Below are 10,722 nucleotides of genomic sequence, written 5' to 3'. Positions count from 1 at the left end.
AAGGGCAATGTAACCAAGAGGAATTACTGAAACCCAAGTGAAGGCTGAGCATGATAGTGGGACAAGAGGAAAGTAAAAGGAAATAGAGGAAAGAACAAAGAGGCAAAAGGCATTTATAGAGGTCTAATTAGAGGCATGTATATATGTAAATACATTTATACATGATAATTGGGAAATTGATCTATGTGCATATATTTGTAGGTTTAGTATTAAAGTTGTAGATGGACATTGGGCCTCCACTCAAGTACTCCCTCAGTGCAAGAACACTTTGTTCTATTAAATTGACATACCATGATGCTCACCTTCCCAACATGATCGCTGAAGGCAAAACGGGTGCATAAACAAATGTAATGAAGAAAGCTGATGGTGCACGGCTATCAAAAGATATAGCATCTGGGGTCTTAAAGGCTTGAAGATAAACAAGCGGCCATCTAGCTGAGAAGCAACAAAGTCCACATGGAAGAAGCACACTAGCCTGTGTGATCACGAGGTGTCAACGGGATCAGGTATCAGGCATCAGAGAACAAAAAATCATTTCATTGTGAATGAAGGGGAGTGTGAAGTGGACACCCAAACCCCATCTGTAGTCAACTGGACACCCCCTTACAGAAGAGACTCAGGGAGGAGACTAACCAGGATGCTGAGTAACAACGGTGAAACATACAACTTTGCTCTAGTTCTTAAATGCTTCCTCCCCCCACCACTATCATGATCCCAATGCTACCTTACAAATCTGGCTAGACCAGAGGATGTACACTGGTACAGATAAGAACTGGAAACACATGGAAGCCAGCATAGATAAACCCCTCAGGACCAATAGTGAGAGTAGTGATACCAGGAGGGTAATGGGAAGGTGGGGCAGAAATGGAAACGAATCACAAGAAGTTACATATAACCCCCTCCCGGGGGGTACGGACAACAGAAAAGTGGATTAAGGGAGACATCGGACAGTGTACGACAACATAACAAAATAATAATAATTTATAAATTATCAAGGGTTTATGAGGGAGGGGTGTGGGGAGGGAGGGGGAAAAATAAGGAGCTGATACCAAGGGCTCAAGTAGAAAACAAATGTTTTGAGAATGATGATGGCAACAAATGTACAAATGTGCTTGACACAATGGATGGATGGATGGATTGTGATAAGAGTTGTACGAGCCCCCAATAAAATGATTTATTAAATAAAAAAATATATAGAAGGCTGTTTTGGGGTTTTTTTGGTAAGATTCCCTGAATGAATATGTATGAGTCCAATAGCCCAGCTTTCCCAAATAACCATTAGTTCATGTTAAGAACACTGAATTATAAGCAAATATTTGCACATACAATGTAAACATGAAAATAAAACACAACATTCTAGAATTAAGTTTGTCATATCATATGTACTCAATAAATATTTGTTGCCTAAATGTCTGTAATAGCTCATAATACTTAATAAATAATTTATGTTACAAACATGGCCATTTGTAAATAAAATTATCTTTCTCAATAGAAAGTCATTTTTCCTTGCTTTATTCCTATGTAATACTATATTCTTGTTGATATTCAACTGACAAGACAATGGTTAGTAAGAAAAGTAATCAGCCTCCTGTATGTGGAAAACACATTCCGATTAATTTTAAAAGCTCTTGCCCTCACCTTATAAACCTTTCTGAAATAAAACCATTCCAGGCTGATAAAACTATAGTACTTGTGAGGTGACTAGTTTCTTATGTACCCTAAGACTGATTTTCATTAATAAACCAGAGATATATTAATATAGCTTAACAATAAGTTGACCATTCTTCACACTCTAGCAGCCCAAAAGAGACCCAAACAAAATTCAATTAGCCTTGCTGATAGTTAAGAGAGTTCTGCAGGAAGAGAATACTTTCTCAAACACATCTTAAAGCAGACCAATTTACCAATGCCAGGAAGGTCAGCAATTAATTGAATGTTAACTTTTCCATTTTGTAAGCTTCTTTTTGAAAAAAGGGAAATTATTTCTTGGCACCTAAGAGCCATGGGTGTTTGAAATACGAGGACCATCACATCGACAATAAAGGAAGCAGAGGTGACAGCTTCTCCTTCAGAGGAGCGCGTCTTCGAAGTCTCTAGGGATAACCTTCGACAGTTCACAGTGTGGGGCAGACACTGTCAGAAAAGCCTTCCCCAGCAACCCTTAGAGCAGCACCCGCTTTTTCAAAGAGAAATCAAGCTGACATGAGTATCACCTTCTGCGTCATCTTCTATTAGATTTTTTATTAGACTCACGCTACTCTTTTTTACATACTTTCAATACCTCTGCCTTGATTTGCTGGCATCAAAAATAGTATCTTTAAAGAACATGCAGATAATTACCTGGTCTCTGCATGGGAAGAACGTTATAAGCATGAAAGCACCGAATTCTAAAAGAAAAGATTAATAGATGGATAACAAATTATTTTCATTTCTATAAATCAAAAACCACAAATTAGTAGAAAAGGCAGGCAGAGAAACTGTAGGAGAAATGCCCCCTGTGACTAACAACTCAAGAAGAGACACATCTAGGGTTAACAATCAAGGGTTAATATCCTTACTATATCCAGGGTGTTCACACAAGTCAGGGTCTGGCCAGGACTGTGCCCGCTTTCCTCTCATCGTGCCCAGTAATGGTTACAGCGTCACTCTCCCAGCTCTGATGATCGCCCTGCCTGCCTCCCACTGTCTGCTTGGTCCTGTGCCTCCTAGCACTCCTTCTTCGCTGCCCAGTTAGACTGGCGATTCAGATAAACAAACGGTCCTGCTAGGCCTGACCTCTGGAGTGGAATTTTCTCCTTTGCCTTGCAGCCTGTGGGCAAGCAACAACTCGCCCAGGTACCAGGGATACCTTCACCACCTGAAGGCGGCCAGCCACAGTCCAGTGTACTGGCTCCTGCCTGGGCTGACGAAAAGAAAAAAAGAAAAACTCACTGCCATCAAGTTGATTCCAACTCACAGCAACCCGAGTGTGCAGGACAGAACTGCCCTCCACCCCCCACCCTAACCCCCTACGTGTTTCCAAGACCATAACTCTTTACGGGAGTAGAAAGCCTCATCTTTCTTCCCTGGACCAACTGGTTTCAAGCTGCTGACCTTTCAGTTAGCCGCCCAAGACGGAACCACTGTACCACCAAGGTTCACACAAGTGAAAAATTGGTCAGAAAAACACTAAGACATCAAAAGATAAACTAGCTAAGGGCTAGTGCAGGCAACTCACAGAAGAGACACATCTAGGGTTAACAATCAAGTTTTTGTGTGCTTAACCATGCTCCTCATGAAAGATGTCTAAGTTAAAATAATGAAGCCTCGTTTTTATTAGTGAAATTAGCAAGGACTTTAAAAAAAATAATGCTACACCCTGTTATTAAACTATGGCGGGGCTGCAAATTGGCATAATCTGCCTGAAAGACAATCAAGCAATGTTCGGAGAGCATTCACAATGCTCCTGCCCTTTGACTCTCTCATTTCATTTGTAGGAATTGAGCCTAAGGAAGGAATCAAATATGTAGTCAAATGGTTTAAGCATGAAGATGTTTATCTCGATATTTTTGTGATGGAAGTATAAATAACCCACATGGAGGGAACTGCAAGTAAATTATGCTACCTTTATAATATGGGCTTTTATGGAGCCAATAAGAAATGATGTCAGTCAGGAGGGGTGGGGAAGAGGAGCTGATACCAAGGGCTCAATAAAAAGTAAATGTTTAGAAAATAAATAATAATAATAAAAAGGCTAAAAAATTATGTAAGAAGGGCTGGCCCTTACAAAGCATTGTAAGCCATTCATTGTCCAAAGCCATTAACATGCACTAGGACTTTCATTTCTCACAACAAAGCCTGGAACGGGTGAGCTAGGTCAGTGTTAGTGTCGTGCCCATTTACAGACAGGAATCTGAGGCCAGGGAAGTGACACAAGTCACTGACGCATACACGGGACCGGTTCATATACCCTCATCTAGAAGTCTACCATTCAAAAGCTCAAAAATCCAAGTGTTTTCCTAAGTTTGTGGCAAACACATTTGTGGGGAAAATCTAACTTGAATGTGTGTGAACCCCTAATTAAACCAGTTGCTGTCAATTTTGACTCATGGCAACCTTGTGTGTGTCACGGGAGAACTGTGTTTCACAGGGGTTTCAAAGGCTGAACCCACCCACCTGCCCCTGCACCCTCCACCAGAAGCAAAGCCCCAAGGGTCTCTTGCCTTACACATCTGGGTAGGCTAGACCCTCCACCCTTCCTTTTAACAACTGAGCTATGAACAGTTCCCACCCAGGGACCCTACAACTATGTATCAGCTTTCCTTATCCCACTTGGCGTGAGTATCTAGGGCCGATGAATCCGCATCAGCTCAATGGCAGTGGAAGCAGGCGTGCCTTTCCAAGCTCGTTCACTGCACTGGAGAAAATGTTTGATCGCAAAATGCTACCCAGGCTCCATTAGAAGTAATACAGTATCTATACCAGGTTCCCTTTCTATCATTTGAAAACTCCTGAATTTTAAAACACATGTAAGGAACCCTGGGTCTATAGCATATATTTCCAAACTTGTTTGGCCTAATGTCCCCTTTTCAGTGACCCCCGGCAATTACAAGCCTTTTATAATAGCCCATAATCCAGGATAAAGTGTAGCTATCTGCTTTGGCAGCCCCCCTGGTTCATTCCGGCACCCCACAAGGGATGGTATTACCCACTTTGGAAAACACTGCCTCAAGGAAGTGATGGGGCTGGGATGCAAATCTAGGTAGCCTGGCTCTGGAGCCAGTGCGCTTAACCATTGTGATACTTTTAGGGACTGATTAATAACATAGGAAAGAGCATAAAATTCAACCATCCAAATATTTATTAAATACATACTCTGCACCACCAGGTAGGGCGCTCCATGGTGCAGTGCTTAAAGCGTTAGGTTCCTCAGTTCAAATCCACCAGGTTCTCCACAGTCCTTACGGGTGGTCTGTGCCTGTGAAGAGTACAGCCCTGGAAACTGCATGGGAACTTCTGTCCTGCCTCCAGGGTGAAGTCATCTGGGCAGCAATGGCTTTGGTTTGGTTTGTGTGCCATCCATATGGGCAAATTAAAAATTGCAACTTTAACAAGTGCTACCAAGAGAGTTAATAGTGTTGGGGGGAGTGGGTAGGATTGTCCTAGACTAATGGTCAGAGGCAAATATTTCATCTCTGAGGAACTATTTGATCCCAGATGTAAAGGATGTGCAAAGGCTAGTAGCCAAAAGGGAGGAGGGGAGAGCACAGCTGACTGAGGAGCGCATGTCCAAAGGCCCTAAGGAGGAAGGGAAACTGATAGTGGAGTAAAAATGTCAGTGTAACTGCAGCACAGGGAATCCGGGTGACCTAGTGTAAGACAAGGCTACAGAGCAAGTAGACGCCATAGGCCTTATAGGCAGAAAAACCATGGGTCTCAATTTGCTGAGGGGCACACTCAGGTTAAGCCTTCTGTCCCAGGGTAAATAATAGCACTTCATTTATTCTCAAAAGTACCTTGGTCTGGATGAAAAAAATAGATTGATATGGCCCATAACTTGGCTGGCCTATCTGGGGGGAGAAGAGGGGTCGCAGAATCAAAGGTTCATCTTTAAAAGGGTGCTCCTGCTGTAGGAATGGTGGTGGTGGTGGTGGTGGTGGTGGTGGTGTCAGGTGCCATCAAGCTGGTTCTGACGCATAGCAACCCCATGGACAACAGAACGAACACTGACTAATCACAGCCCCTCCTCCCACGGTGCAGCCACTGGGTCAACTCCTCTTATCAAAGGCCTTCCTCACTCTCGCTGCCCCTCTACTTTACCAAGCATGACGTCCTTCTCCAGGGACTGGTCTCTCCAGAAAACATTTCCAAAGTCCATGAGACGAAGTTTGTTTCTAAGGCGCAGTCTGGCTGTACTTCTTCCAAGCCAGATGTTTGTTCTTTTGGCAGTCCATGGTACCTTCAATATTCTTCACCAGCTCTATAATTCAGATGCATTGATTCTTCTTTGGTCTTCCTTATTCAATACCCAACTTGCACATGCATCTGGGGCAAGTGAAACTACCATGGCTTGTGTCAGGCACGCCTTAACCCTCAAAGTAGCAACCTTGCTTTTCAACAGTTTAAAGAGGCCTTATACAAGAGATGGACCCAATGTAATATATCATTTTATCTCTTTTTTGCTTGTTTTAATCGTTTTATTAGGGGCTACTACAACTCTTATCACAATCCATACACACATCAATTGTGTAAAGCACACTTGTACATTCATTGCCCTCATCGTTCTCAAAACATTTGCTCTCCACTTAAGCCCCTGGCATCAGGTCCTCATTTTTTCCTCTTCCTCCCCACTCCCCACCTCTCATTTGGTTTCTTGACCGCTGATCCCATGAGCAGTGATTGTGTACCCAAGCAAATGAAATCTTTGGCCCTTTCGATCTGTTCTCCGCTTATCGTGATGTTACCTATTGGTCCAATGATGTGACTTTGGTCTTCTTGACACTGAGTTGTAATCCATACTGAAGGCCGCCATCCTGATCTAGATCAGCAAGTCCTCCTCACTTTCAGCAAGCAACTTTGTGTCATCTGCATGTTGTTAATAAGCCTTCCTCCAATCTGGATGCCACATTCTTTTTTTCCTTTTATATGGCATATAGTTTATTAATTTTTATACTAATATAGCATGTTTAAAAAAGGTAATTTACTGGAAGAGCCTTCCTTTTGAATCATCTGTTAACACAGAGCTGCTCATTTAAAAAATCCTCATCTGATAACAAAAAGACAAAACAACAAAATATTTTCTTTCTTACAGGTGGAGAATAAAGTGGACCTAATTCAATTTTCTTTTTTCAAATCTCCAAAGAGAAAAGCAGATTAAACATAAATAAAACAAGCAAAGTGGCTTATGACACCGCTGGTCTCCTGTACCATTGTCTGTTTCCTGGTGTTTGGATGCAGGCTCTGCTTGTCTGCTTCTTCTCTTGCTCTCTTCACTGGACCAGCAGCGCCATCATTTTCATCACGTTCAAGGATCATGCTCACATTTCATGTTCTTGCCGAGACTGCACTTTTCCTTTAGCCAATCAGCCTGTGCAACAGTATTTCCCCTTCCCTTTCCTTTAAGTTTGTGGCCTTTAGAAAGTTTCCATTTACTGAGGGATTCTTGTTGGTCTTCTGTGACTTTTTCGGTGCTGCTTTGTCCCCCTCTCCTTCTAGGACTTCCCGCGTCACTTCTCTGCTTTTTAACTGTAGGTTACTGTTACTTGCATCTTCGGCTTTATCCAGTACTTCTTTAGCTTTTTCTTTAAATAGAATCATTCCTTCTTTGGCTCCTCGGACAAAATCTATCCATTTGATTTCTCCATGACTTGCAAGGAGGATGTGCACACCATCTCTATAGGTCTGCTCATCAGTCACCTGAAAACTTCAGCAAGCAGCCCGTCTTTTCTTCTAGTGGTTCATTTAAGCATCCTCTACTAACTTCTGCTTTCCTTCTTACTCCTGTTTGACTTGTAATTTAGCCAGCACTTTATTTTGTTTACTTTTTTTTTTTTGCAAAGTAATCATCCTTAAAAAGTAGCAGCAGGTCTGGCCAGGGATCTCTATGAACATCGTAGCACATTAAATTCTCTCAAATATAACATAAGTGCTCTGTGCAATGTTCTCATCTGAATATTTGGTTTTTTACCGCAGCCTTCTAACCAATTTTTTATGTCATCAGGGTTGCATCTGCTGGAAAGCCTTTCATATAAACAGATCTGGTTTTTACATCATTTTTATACTCATCAATCACTTCAGGGTTTGCTTGGAGGTCTTCTGATTTTAGTTTTATCTTCACTTGTTTCCATGAGTTCCCCTTTGATTTGCTCAATACTTTTACTTTCCCATTAAAGTCTGTTGTTAAATGGTTTAACCTATTGAATCTTATCATTATCACCAGTGGTACCCAGCCTTTTAAGAAAATTGTTCCAAGGCAAATTGAAGTCACCAAAAAAATACTCAATCTGATGGCAGATTTTGGCTTCCAGCTCAGCCATTTTTTCACTCTCACCAATTTTGGATCAACAGCAACGACAACAACATCCTGACTTCCAAGTCCCGTCGGCTGGCTGCCACATCCTTCATCTATCCAGTTTCTCTGATGATTTGCTCAGCACACAGACTGAAGAAGTGTGGTGAGAGAATAAACCCGGAAGCACATCTTTTCTGATTTTAAACTATACAGTATTGTCTTGTTCAATTTACACAACTGTCTCTTGATCCATGTACAGGCTCTGCATGAACACAATCAAGTGTTCTGGAATTCCCATTCTTTTCAAGGTTATATATCATTTGTTAGGATCCACATAGTTGAATACCTTAACATAATCATTAAAACACAAGTAAACATCTTTCTGGTCTTCTCTGCTTCCAGTCAAGATCCATCTGACATTCAGCAATGGTATCCCTTGTTCCATGTCCTCTTCTGAATCTGGCCTGAACCTCTGGCAGCTCCCTGTCAATGTATTGCTGCAACTGTTGTTAGATGATCTTCAGCAAAATTTTACTTGCATGTGATATTAATGATATTGTTTATAATCTGAGCAGTCTATTGGGTCACCTTTCTTTGGAATAGACACAAATACGGATCTCTTCCAGTCACTTGGCCAAGTGGCTGTCTTCCAAATGTCCTGGCATAGACAAGTCGGTGCTTCCAGTGGTTCATCAGCTTGTTGAAACACTTCCATTAGTATTCCATCGATTCCTGGGGTCTTGTCTTTGGTTAATGTTTTCAGTGCTGCTTGAACGTCTTCCTTCAGTACCGTTGGTTCTTTCTCACAGGCTACCTCTTGAAATGGTTGAATGTGGACTAGTCCATCAGCTTGTCATACTGTGGTGGCTCGGGCATTGCTGTGATGTTGAAAGCTATGTCACTGGCATTCCAAATACCAGCAGGGTCACCCAAAGTGAACAAATTTCAGCAGAGCTTCTAGACCAGCGGTTCGCAACCTGTGGGTCGAGACCCCTTTGGGGGTTGAATGACCTTTTCACAGGGGTCATCCAATTCATAACAGTAGCAAAATTAGTGATGAAGTAGCAACAAAAATAAATTTATGGCTGGGGGGTGGGGGGGGTCACCGCAACATGAAGAACTGTATTAAAGAGCTGCAGCATTAGGAAGGTTGAAAACCACTGCTCTAAACTAAGAACAGACATGAAGAAGGAAGAGTCCACTTCTGAAGCGTCTGCCACTGTAAACCTCACAGGCAGCGTGGAAACACTGTCCGATACGGAAAACCTCATGAAGTAGAACATATTCAGAAATTGCACCAGAAGACGAAGCCCTCGTGTTGGAAGGCACTTGAAATGTGCCTTCTTAGAGTCGACCATAATGATGCAGATGGGAGTAAACGCCCACGGAAGTAAAGCCTTCAAGACCTTCATTTGCTGATGGCACAAAACTCAAAAGAAGAAGAAACAACCGCAAACATGAATAATCAGAATTCAGAATGTAAGAAGAAAAAATCCAGGGAAACGGGAAGTATTGGAATGATGGGAGTGAATTTTAGAGCGGTTAGGAGGCCCATAGGCAAGCAGCCTGCCTGGGTTTGAGATTTGTTTGAAGACAGGAGGGACAGAACCTGATTATGATTCCGAAGCTATGGAAGGAACCTGTGGGCAGGTGTCTTCTGGTTCGTACAAAAGATGGACGGTGGTATCACTCATGGGGACAGGAAGGCTCCGATTTCACTGGGGTCAGAAACTTCAATGCGTGAGAGCCATCAGCACCCGAGTAGTACTTTGAAAAGCTTTGGGGCTGGAAGAATGTATCGACCGAAGTGGGAAAGCTGAGCTTCAAAACAGGTGAGCATGGAAATGTCCCTGACGGGTCGTTCTGGAGGACTTCACATGTATAATGTATCGGGCAGCTTTATAGACAGGCTTACTTCAGTAACAACTTTGAGTGAAATTACAATCGGTATTCACAAGTGAGGAAACTGGGGTAGCCTGCTTAAATGACCTGTCAACATAGTTAAGACTGAAAGAAAAAAAAATTGAGCTCACTGTCATGGAGACCTTATATCGTTTCCAGGGCTGTCAATCTTGACCTCACCTTTCTCCCACAAGAGAGGCTGGTAGGTTTGAACCACCAACCCTGTGGTTCTCAAGCCAACAATTACCCCACAGCGCCATCAAGGCTCCTTATGGTCCAAAAGAGGCTGTCTTATGCCACACCGTCTGTCAGGGGCTACATGCGATGCTCGGAGGCTTAGCACCCATGCAGTGTGGTCCTCTAGGCTTCGATGGCGCTGCCGTCTAGCTGCACCGGGAGCCCTTCAAACCTGGCGGCCCTCCCCGGGAGAAAGGTGCGTCTAACTGCCCCAGCACAGGTGTGCCGCGTCGGAAACCACCGAGGGTCTGGAGCGGTCCGAATGGACGCCAGGGCAGTGGGGTGCGTCGTAGGTACTAGGTCCTACGGGGTTCAAAACGAAGGAAAGACCGTGCGACTTCAGAACCCCCAAAGGGGTTCACTTTCCCAAACCGCACTTACCCTCGAGGAAATTCGCTTTAAACTTCAAAATGGCTCACGTCCCAAGACGGGGTGGAGTTGAGAAGACGTAACTGAGCCGGGGCAGCCAGGGGACCACCCCCAACACCCGACCCCCAGGGAGTTGGGTCCCGACGGAGGGCGGACAGGCGTCGCCGGGTCGCGGCGGTGGGAGGGCTGCCAGCCTGCGGAGCGGCCGGGGCCCGCGCGGCCCG

At 43.6% G+C, this 10,722-nt stretch overlaps 1 protein-coding gene and 1 pseudogene across 1 annotated transcript in view; both read right to left on the bottom strand.

The window, feature by feature from the left end:
* The window catches only part of STK33 (serine/threonine kinase 33), a 222,361-nt gene extending 211,746 nt beyond the window's left edge, over nt 1-10,615 (bottom strand). Inside the window, exon 1 of the mRNA XM_045290987.1 lies at nt 10,511-10,615. The gene's annotated coding sequence lies outside the window, so the exon portion shown is untranslated. The remainder of the gene's footprint in view (nt 1-10,510) is intronic.
* Nucleotides 5,546-8,039, bottom strand: LOC101640338 (annotated as a pseudogene).
* Nucleotides 10,616-10,722: the final 107 nt, after the last annotated feature.

This window comes from Echinops telfairi, unplaced genomic scaffold (genome assembly GCF_000313985.2).
Source record: "Echinops telfairi isolate 266 unplaced genomic scaffold, ASM31398v2 ScPeMD7_60;HRSCAF=208, whole genome shotgun sequence".
Lineage (NCBI taxonomy): Eukaryota > Metazoa > Chordata > Mammalia > Afrosoricida > Tenrecidae > Echinops > Echinops telfairi.
Note: the sequence above shows the minus strand (reverse complement) of the source record. Positions and strands in the feature narration are given on the sequence as shown.